Genomic DNA, 10,860 nt, shown 5'->3' on the forward strand with positions numbered 1-10,860 from the left:
AATTCCTACTTCTTGCCCTATCCCTCTTTGAATCATAACAGTGTGCTATCCATCCCTGCTTAGGGAAGGAAAGGCTGCAGTGAGCACAACCTGCCTACTTGTTCCTGTTGGGATTCAGGTAGAACATACAGATCCCCACACACTCACACGGAGGCTGCCTAAAGCGGTGTCAGCAAGTCCCATGGCTGAAAGTCCAGACATGGTTGGTGCTCCTTCCTCGTACACAGCTCAGACGGGCATGTCACTGGTGCTTAGTCAACAGCAGTGTCAAAAAGGATGGAGCACCACTTCCTCTCCTCTTCACCGAGCTCTTAACAGTCAACATACCGAAAGCTTTGTGTACTGGACAGTCTGCCTGTAGGAAAACAAATACGCAAACTCTCCTGCATCTAATAGTAGGTCACATTGTCAAAACGGATTATAGTGATTCTCTCTGAAGAAGCAAAGGAAAAAATCTTCATCTCAAGTCTGGGTGCCCTTCATAGCTTTGACAGCAGAGCTTCCCAGGACAGCAGTTTCCTAAATAAGATGCTGCTAGTATCTAATGGTGCATCAGTGTTTTTCCTTCCTTGTTCCCTGATTCATAGTTTCCTAAAGGAGTGAAAAGCATCCGGGAGGAGACTACAGGAAGCTGGCAGTGACTTGGAAAAATGAAGCAAATGTGTAGGGAGTCTCTTGACAGATTCAGTGGCTTTGTAACATCTTTCCCTCCCAGCTGGATCTATCTTCTGGCAGCAAAGGCCCCGTCTAGGCTGAACACATCAGAGGCAGAAGCAGCACACTGACCTCTTTAATTTTGAGGATTAATCTGTTTTACTGTTCAAGGCAAATGCCTAAATTCATGCTGAGGAGCCTTGCTCATGTTTCTCTGTCTCTTTTTTTCCTCCATCACCTCTCAGTTGCTTACTGGCAGGAGTAATAAATACTGTGGTATTTTAAAAAGACCTTTGAAAAAAATTAAAATAATTGATGTGAACTGGGTAGTATAAATTCTGTTGTGGGAGGGAGCCTTGGTAGATGTAACAAGTGGGAATCCTGCTGAGGGACTGTTGTTGTTTAGGTATATTTCAAAGATTTAAATAGGATTAAGGTATTTAGTTGTATTAATGGGAAAAGTCTTTATCCCTCCAGAACATTAGTGATACACCATTTTTTTTATGCCACAGAGGAATACTCTATGGGAAAATATAAAGCTCCTGTTGTCTAAATAGTCTAGCTTAGAAGCTTACCCAGCCTAAGGATTTTCTCTTACTAACACCACACACTCCTTATTCTGCTGCAAGCTTGTTAAGTCCAGTGGTTGAGACATTCATAATTAACTACTGATTTCAAGCGCCTGGATTTATCAGTGTTCCAGCATGGGGCACTTGAAAAGGACCTTTATTTAAAAAAAATAATTACTCTCTTTAACTGTTTCTCACTTGGAGCACTATGAATTTGAGGCTTCCAACTCACTAATTGTTCTTGAAAATCTTCTGGACATTGACAAGATGAATGAATAGTGTACACCTACCCAGGCAGTGCCTGTGGCTGCTTGGTGCTATAACAGTAAATAAAAAATAATAAAAAGCCAGGCTTTATGGTTACATAAACTGCCTGTTTCTGACAGGATAATGTTAACATATGATTTGTATAACAGGCACTAGGCTTTTTTGCCCTATAAAAATAATGGGTTAAATTAAAAAAAAAAACCACCTCCTAAACCACCTTCTGTTACCCTGACAACTCTTTAAAATGCAGTAGGTAACAGTTGACAGAATGTTCATTTAACACTGACCACTGCTTCTTCCTTTGTCCCTAATGTGTATGCAGCACTTTTTCTGCTATTTGAAGGGAGGGGAGGCATTTTGGTGTGTTTATGTGCCCCAGTTTCAGGCACATGAGATTCTTTGCTGCAGAGTGTGGCCTCCCTGGTGTGTGGTGCAGAGCAAGGTCATCTGCAGCAGGCTGAGGAAGGGAATAAATCAATGAACCAAGCAAAGGCAGTCACTGGTAACTAGCTAAGAATAAAGAGAATGGCTCAGGTATGCAATGTTCACCATCAGCAAACAGAGCTTGAAATCCTTAAGCCAAATGGTGCATTTCTGAGCTGGGGGTGAGGCTTGGAGGAAGCCCGAGTTGTTATCAGATCTCAGGATGCTGCGGCCTGAGTGAAGGTCAGCTTCAAGCAATGTTTGCTGACAAGTGCAATAGATGAGTTGCTGCATGAGCTGGCTTTAATGGACTTGAGTGAAATAAGAAACGCTGGACCCTGGGTGTTGTTAAAGGGTTTCATATATGAAGCCATTAACTCTTGGTTTTGTAGCCCTGCTAGTTTTGCCTGGATGGGAGATGGTACACAGCCTCGGGGGGCTGTTTCTGATGCAGCTGGGAGGGAAGAAGCAACCGGAGTGCCTGGCTGCAAGGTTTCCAGCCCAGTGGGCAGACTGAAAAGAGCTGGGTGATTCAAATGCACTATTAAAATACTACAGCTGCTCTGGGAAGGAAGTAGCCTGTGTGGGGTTTCTTGGGTGCTTAATCTGTGTTTAGTTTCATGTATTGCTCTTTTCTTAAACTGGCTGGTCTGGCTACATAATGCTGCCTTGGCATGCCTCCTTTCAGATGTTGCCAGCCTACGCTGCACTAGGGATTGATCTAGCTCAGTAGAAAAGCCAAATAAAATATTCCTGACCTGATAGAGAGGGAGCTCCATGCTGCTTCTGCTGTGCTTGTCCCTTTGCGGCACTCTACTATGTCTGTACCTATGGCCCCCAGGCTCTGGTGGCTGTCCTTGTCCTCTTCTACCTGTGCACTCACCCCTCCTGCTTTGGTGGCCCTTCTTTGCCCCAGAGGGGAGGGCAGTCTGACCTGCTTCTGAACCCCCTCCTCCTCCCCAGGGCTCTGTTCAGCTGTAGCATCTCAGCACTGTTCAACAGAGTGAGGAAGATGCGCAGGTCTGCGGTCGAGCTGAGGGCTGCTCACAGCTAAGAGGCTGCACAGCATTGTTCTGCAAGAAACTACAGGGGTCTCCCAAGCTATTGCTTCTGTGATGTACCTGGGTGGTGTTCTGAGGATCTCACCTGTTTAGAAGGAAGGCAGTTACCATACAAATGAGCTTGGATGCAATGAAGGCAAAATGCAGCCAGTAAGGGATCTTCCCAGCTCTGCAAACTGGGATTTAAGCTGGCTGTTCTGTGAGCAGCCTCCTGTGTGGCCTTGAGAAAGTCACTTCTGCACAACAGCCCCCCTTGCAGCAATGGTCCAAGGCTGGTTTTGTCACAGGAGTGTTGTCAGGATAAATGCAGCTGAGGCAGGAAAACATCATGGTGACATGAGCCACTTGACTGTCTTGGATCAAACACAATAAATAGGATGTGTGACGCACCCGTATAGTTTCACCTTGGTGAAGTAAGTTTTCTTAGCTCGCCTCAAAACTATATTGGTATATTAAAGTAGAAAACAAAACCAACCCCAAAGTCCAGTGTATAGAGACAAGAAAGTTTATTTTTAACAGTGTGGGAAGTACTGTACTTAAAAGGCTAATGCTACCTATGGTATGTGCCTTGCATTTTGTTCAACAGAAGCAAAGCCCTCTTGAGTTACAGAGCTGAAAGGGAATAGCAAACTAGTGTGCTAATAATTCCCGTGTTACTATTTTTAAAGTTCTGCCTGCGTTGTTTGTAGCAGTGCCTCCTGATGCCGGGTTACTTGAGGCAAAGTTGGCGTTTCCACGTAAGTCTGTATTAATTTTCTGGCTTTTTGTTTGCCTTTCCCCCCCTTCTCTTTTACTTACGTTATACATTAACTTTTAATAAAAAAAAAACAAAACCCAAACAAACAGAACAAAAAACAGGTAAAAAAATTGTAGCCAGAAACTTGAAATTTCACAAAGCTTTTGTTGCCTGGTTTAAGTACTCAGTTATATTTAGAGAATTCTAGCACCTTCAAACTAACTTTGTGACCTCAGTTGTGGGTACGCAAAATGACTTCTGTGATTTATTTTTTTTAATTTATTTTAGTTTTGGCCTGGTGGCTTGATGCCTTCCTTGTCAGCTTGTATGGGCAAACACTGTTGAACATGTACAGGCAAGCTGACACATCAAATAATTACAGGCACAAAGCTCCTTTTTGCATGCCTGCCCCGATCCTTGGCGGAGGCTCGCAGGGAGACACGGTCTGCTGCTGTGGGGCTGGGTGAAGCCTCTGCACTGCTCATGGAGCTGTCTGGGACATCTGGCTCCCTTGCAAAGGGCTCTGGTGATGTGTATCGATAACTGTGAGGATGCCTGTGGAAGGAGAGCTGCTGAACGAGCAAACACGAGTTATTAGCAACAAAAGCTGGAACGTTCATGAGAATTCCCTTGGAAGAAAGGGAATTTTCTACAGGAGTGGGGCAGGTCAATGTACAGCTTGCCCTCTGCAGTGACTCTGTCTCTTACCGCTTCGATGTGCAGGGGGACACCCACACATCCAATGCCAGCCAGCCTGCGGTACGGCGCTAAAGCATCACTTACCTGGAGGTGGCACAACTGGCTGGCTGCTGCTGTGTTCCCACTGTGACAAGCAGCCTTCCCAGGTACAAGGAGGAAATCGTGAAGGGGGAAGGGGCAGCTCATTTTCGGGGTCATGGGGGCAGAAGAAGGGAGAAGAGTGTGAGAGAGAGGAGGGAGGTGTGAATGGGAAGGTCTTTAAGTTAGAGCCGTCTCACTGCAGTCTCAAAGCCACTTGCTGTAGCCTCCCATGGGCCTGCATGCAGAGGTGTAATGTAAAGGTCACACTAATGCACGATACCAGGCTTCATTTTTATTCTAGGTTGGTTTTTTTTTTTTTAATTATTAACGTGCAGCACAGCAACAACTGAACCTGCTGTTAGATGGTGCCTCGTAAGACCTTTTTGATTATTTAGTACTTACTAACAGAATGAGGCAAACAAACAAGAGTAGCCAAAGAGTTAAGGATGCACTTAATTTTTAAGCAGTTAAAAACAACTTAGGCAACACGTCAGAAGACAAGTGCACAAAGGCTGTTTGCCTCATACTGAGCGGTCTGCGTGGTGATAGGAGACCATCTGGTTGATCTGGGTTTCTGTGTGGGGTTGGTATTTGTTTCAATGGTCGGTGCTGTTAGAATGGCGATCTTGTAGACTCATCTGTGCAGCAGCTCCTGGATTTATCTTTTTAGTCAGCCACCACGGGATCCAGGCACTTTCTAAAGATGCATCTGCTGTGGGCAAACCTGACTGTGGTATGTCCTTACAGACCTGAGCTGGAGCTCTCACTCTGCCAGCTTCCCTCTATTTTCCCTTCTGCGTGAGTGGATGTTGCCAAAGTGAACGGATAGTGATCACGCTTCCCCCAGGCAAAGAAAATAGAAAAAATCCTCTGGCAGCTTTCTTGATTCCTTATTCCAAAGTTGCATTTATCTTATCAGTATTCATGGTGCTCTGTATGTTTTCAGGGTATCTCACAGGCCAGTAGGGGACTAAGTAGGTTCAGGAAAGCACTGTTCTTGTTAGGGACTGGGAAGCAACTGAACAACTTGCCCAAGATCAGGCAGAAAGTATGGAGCAGGGGGCTTTGCCTCTGAGTTTGCTGGATTTATTGTTCTCCCTAGCTGCTGCCACAGGAGCTTGGCACAGTGTCCCTGGCACTGTGTCCTTCCCGCTGTGGCTGGTGGCATCTCGAAACAGTAAGGGGCAGATAACCGCGCTGCTTTACAGCAGCTGAGTGGGAGGAGTGGGTATGACTTGCTGACCTCAGTCCTCCAGGAGAGGCTGATGGCTTTTGTAGCAGGTAAAACATTAATCCTGGGTCCCCACTGTGAAGAAAGAAAAAAAATTCCCCAACAAACCCAACACCCGGCTCAGGCCTGGATGTAGGCACAGCTCTGCTTAGAGCATCTCCTGTCTGTCCCCCGAAACCAAGGGGCAAGGGCTAGCTCTCCCAGAGTCCCAAAAGGCTGGTGGCTCTGTGGGTGGACGGAGGACATGTCTGCACATGGGGCTGGGCTGCCAAATGGCAGGCTGCCCGGGGCAGCTGGTGGCCATGGGGGTGAGGGGGAATACTGCACTTGGGCTTGGTCTCCCCTCATGGAAGGAGGGAAGATGTGTGACACTGAGTTGTGCTGGAATAAAATGGGTGTGGGTGAGAGCTTGTGTCAAGCCAGAAGTGCTGTGTCTGAGAAGAAAGATGAAGATAGGAACTGACTGTGTGTGAGAGAGATGCAGGGGAGCAGCATGTGTGTTAGGTGGAGCAGGGGAAATAAAGGGAGGGGGGAGCTTTATGGGCAGGGAACAGCTTGAGGTCAAATGAGAAAAAGTGGAACAGCATAAAGGCGAGTGCTATTAGAATAAAAATCCAAATAGAAACTCAGCAAAGGCTAGAGAGCATAAAATGAGGCGTGGCTGGGGGAAAGGAAGATTAAATTAATAGAAATAAAGTAAGAATTACTAGGGCTGCAGAAATGGCGGTACATAATACAATAACATTAAACAGCAAGTGCTAGCACTCATTTACTAGGATAGATCAATGTCGTATTTATTTGAGTAAAGCAAATACACTTCAGGGTTTCTTAAAAGGATTATATGGCTGTGGCCAGAGCAATACTGAATGCTGGCTGTAATAGGCAACAGTAAATAATTACAGGTGGGAAGGCTAGAGTTACTAATTATTAAAATTTCCTGACCCTGCTCATTGTAAGATCTTTCAGTTACTTATAATTCTCAGAAGCTATGACTGGGCTGTGATTTTCCATACCAGCTGTCTGCCTCAGGCTGAATGCCTTTGAAAAACAGTGTTTCAAGACAACTGGGATGAGACTGGGAGCATGCAGGAGATGGAAGTGAGGACAGACAATAGAAAAAAAGTATAAAAGCATCTAAGGACAAAATCAAGAAGACAAAAGCCCAGCTGGAGCAAAGACTTGAGACAGACTTTAAGGGTAACAAGGAGGGATCCTGCAGGTATGCTAGCTGCTTAAAGAAATTCAGGATAAATATGGATCTGGTCACAGATGAGTGAGGCAGCCTAGTGATGGTTGATGCAGAAAAGGCTGAGGTGCTCAGGTGCTTGAAAAAAATAGCCCCAAAGATGAAGGACACAAATCCTCCCCGCCACTCCCCCCTGCCCCGAGCAGTGTCAGGCAGCATATCAAGGGGCAACGCCCACAGACTGCACCATGGGGTGTTCAGGTTGGACCTGAGGAAAAAGGAGAGTGATGCTGTATAGAAAAAGTTACCTTGAGGGGATTTGAAGGTTTTTGGGACTGAGCTAGACAAAGCTGCAACAGACTTGATGTGGCTGTGCTGAGAGTGGGGGATGAACTCCCTCCCAAACAGCATCTCCTTGGTGCTGTGATGCTGCAGTGGAAAACAGTGCTGTGACTATGCTGGAAAAAGGTCTGGTGATATTTTATTTGAGAAGCGTTAATGTCTCTGTATTTTAAAGTTGAGAGGCAAAAGAGGTCAGGTTTTAGGTCCCAAAGCACTGTCCAACAAAGCAGCCTTTACTTCTGAGCCTATAATGGCAAGTCAAGATTTTTTCCTTTTACTGTTCCTCTGCTGTCAGGAGGCATGTGGGAAAGCCTTGGGCAAAATGTCCCATCTCTCCCAGTGCCACAGATGATAAAAGTAGTAAACCAGGTTTGGCTTTTGGTTGTGCTTCTCTTTCGAGTGGCAGCAGTCAGCTGCACGTCTAAACTCTGGCAGGGTCTGCAAGAATTTTTCCCTGTTTGACATCTGAATGTTTCTGATATGCTTGGAGATCTGATACGGATGACAGCCTTGAAAAGCACAGGAAGAAGTGACTAATTCTTTCTCCAGAGCAGGGATTAAATTTTCCCTCATACCGAAAAATAAAGGGAAAACCAAAACATTTAATAACTGCAAAGTGAAACCCAACTATTCTGTGCAGTAAATAAGGGAAGAGTCCTGCGGAAAAACGATGTGGTCACATCATGAAGGGCATATAGCAAATGAAAACAACCAGCAGAACTGATGCCTTTTTTTCTCAGGTTTTGATCACTGGTGTAGTGATTAGTGTCAGGCAGTCAGGTTTAAGCAGGAAAGATCTCTGCAGCTGTCTTCCACACCAGGTTATACTTTGCCCTGAAACCAGGAGAACAGCATCTTGCTAAAATTGCACTGGTGTATGTGTAGACCCCCTTTTCATTTAGCAGGCACTTGGTATGTGAGGAGTGGGTGTAGGCAAGCAGTCAGTGTATCTCCTGTCTGCAGGGCAGAGACATTACTGAGGTAGTTACAGGAATTCAGAGATGTAGTTTTGAATGTAATGTGTGAGAGACAGAGCCCAGCTGAACAAACTGAAGACCTGAAGCTTAGCACAGAGTGGAGGACGGTCCCTTGCACCTCCCAGAATATTACTTTTGGCCATCCCACAGCAGGGAAAATGCTTACGTGGGTTTAAAGTCAGAAACCAGGGCTGGAGAAAATGTGTGGTTCTTGCAGTGGAGAAAAATCGCCAGAGGAGTTCCTGGGGGTCTGTGCAGTTCAGCAGATTTAAATTTGACCTGAAAAAGGGGGTCAGCTGTGAGCTGCCAAAATTTGCTGATGGCATTAAATTGTTCAAATTAGTAAGGAGCAGGACCAACTATCAAGATGTGTAGAGGAACCTCATAAGACTAGGTAACAGAGCAAAAAAATTACACAAGGAATTCAGTACAGATGAATGTTAAGGGATGCACATAGGAACAAAACAATTATAACTCCATATATAAAATAATAACCCAGATAAGAGCTGAAGAAGCAGAACAATATAATTCAGGATCTGGGTTTGTATCAAATACCTGAAAACACTGGTAGTGGTCAATACGCTATGATGATTAAAAAACCTACCAAATATTAGGAGTTATTAACATGATGGGATACACAACAGAACATTGTGCCACTGTATACTTTTTTTGTACTTCCTCCCTGAATTTTCTGTACAGTTCTGATTCTCTTATTTCGAAGAGGTTATAGCAGACTTAGAAAGGTCCAAAAAGGGCAACAATGGTGATCCAAGGTGTGGTAAGCCTTTTGTACAGGAAGGAATATTCTAGACTAGAGAAGAGATGTGTAAGGGTGGATAGACTAGAAGTTTACAAAATCAGGGGGAGGCTAGATAGGGATAGAACCCAGCTAATATGAGAACTGAGAGGCATCAAATGAAGATAATCAACCCAGACTCAGAACAAATGAAAACATGGGGTCCTCTAAACAACAAGTGGCTGACCTGAAAAGCCAAGTCTTTGTTTACCACAGGATTTTGTGGGTGCCAAAAGTTTAAGGGAGACTGAACGATTACTGGGAGAGGAGAGTCATTGGTTACTGCAAAAAGATAAACCCTCCTATCTGATTCAGGACAAGTCTGAGCTGGAAGTAGGGGAAAGGTGAGATAGTCTTAAGGAGAAGAATCAAACAAGCTTCTCTCATTCTTATTTTTCCCTAGATATTTGCTTATGGTGACTGCTTGGAGAGGGGTTCCTGGGCCAGGTGGCTGTTGGTCTGGTGCAGATGATTTGATCTTGTCTCCTGGAGAGAGTGGTTCAAGGGCCAGACCCTAGGCCTGTTACCACTTGCCATCTTAGTGGAGCATACGAATTTCTCATGTAAACCATCAAACTGGTTAAAAAATTATACTAAGTATTTTTACAGTTACATCTTAAATTGATATTTTGAAATGTCTTAACTAGCTGTAAATGTTCCTGACTTTTCAAAGCACATCTGTGTTGAACACTCATTTCATGACAAATCAAACTGCATGGCCCTCATTTCAGTGTTACGTAGGCAGCAAATATAATACTTTTACAGCAAATATTAGTTTTGGTAAAACAGCACTTTCTGTTCTGACCTTTACTAGACTGGTTTCCAACCGTTGTTTTTTTTGGAGGCTGGATGACGAATGCACACAGCCTTTTTGTCATTCCCTTGTTTCAGAGTGAGAATGAAAAGGGCTAATAAAGGAGGGGTTTCTTCCCCCACTCATTCATGACACCAGTATGTCCTGTCAATTTCCCTTTGATATGCAGAAGAACTTGTTCTTCTGCCAAAAGAGGCCAATTTTGCACTGTGTGAAGGCACAGTGTGAGCCCTCCACTAACTGCTGTGGTAGGGAACTCAACAGTCCCTGCTCTAGTTCAACTTACCCCAAAGACTGTCAGGATTCCTGTTAATTGCAGTAAGGGCAATACAGATGAGAACTGACCTTGAGGTGTGATTATAGCTCGGGATTAGCATAGAAAAGAGTAAGAATCTTCAGCAAGGTTTTGTGATGGATGTGCAGCCCATGTGGGACAGCTAGAAATGGTCAGATGCAACAAGGAGTTATTGGAAGAATAGCATTGAATAGCTGTATTGGAAGGAATACTTGGAGGTCATTTAATCTAACCACTTGCCAAAAGCAGGGTTGACCTCAACATCAGGTCAGGTTGGTCAAGGCCTGTTTGTGGTTTGGTGAGAGAATGCTTTGTGCAGTTTCTCTTTCAGCACTGAACCGTAGGCTAGTCCCAGTGCAATGATCACTATGTGGGCCACTGTGTCTTGGTCAAGGTTGTGAAGAAGTAATGGAACTTGCAAGGTAAAATATTTTTTTTCCTCATATCCATTCACATTACTTGCTTTTCACTGAGGCTGTGATGTTGGCAGTTCATGCAAGACATTGGGATAAAAGGACAATTAAGCTGCCTGCCTGAGCTGGGAGTGTCGATGACAAATACGTGCTACAAGCAGAGCATTTCTGTCACTTGAGCCTGTTCTGCTGGAGAAGCAATTGGGTAAGACTGACCCCCGCCATGTACTGTATGTGGCCAAGGAAAATCCGCAGCTTTTCCTGTCCATGAGAGCTAGTCCTTGCCCAGCCCTTGGGTGGAAGGAGGACCTTGTCT

Source organism: Falco punctatus, assembly GCF_963210335.1.
Source record: "Falco punctatus genome assembly, chromosome: 5".
NCBI lineage: Eukaryota > Metazoa > Chordata > Aves > Falconiformes > Falconidae > Falco > Falco punctatus.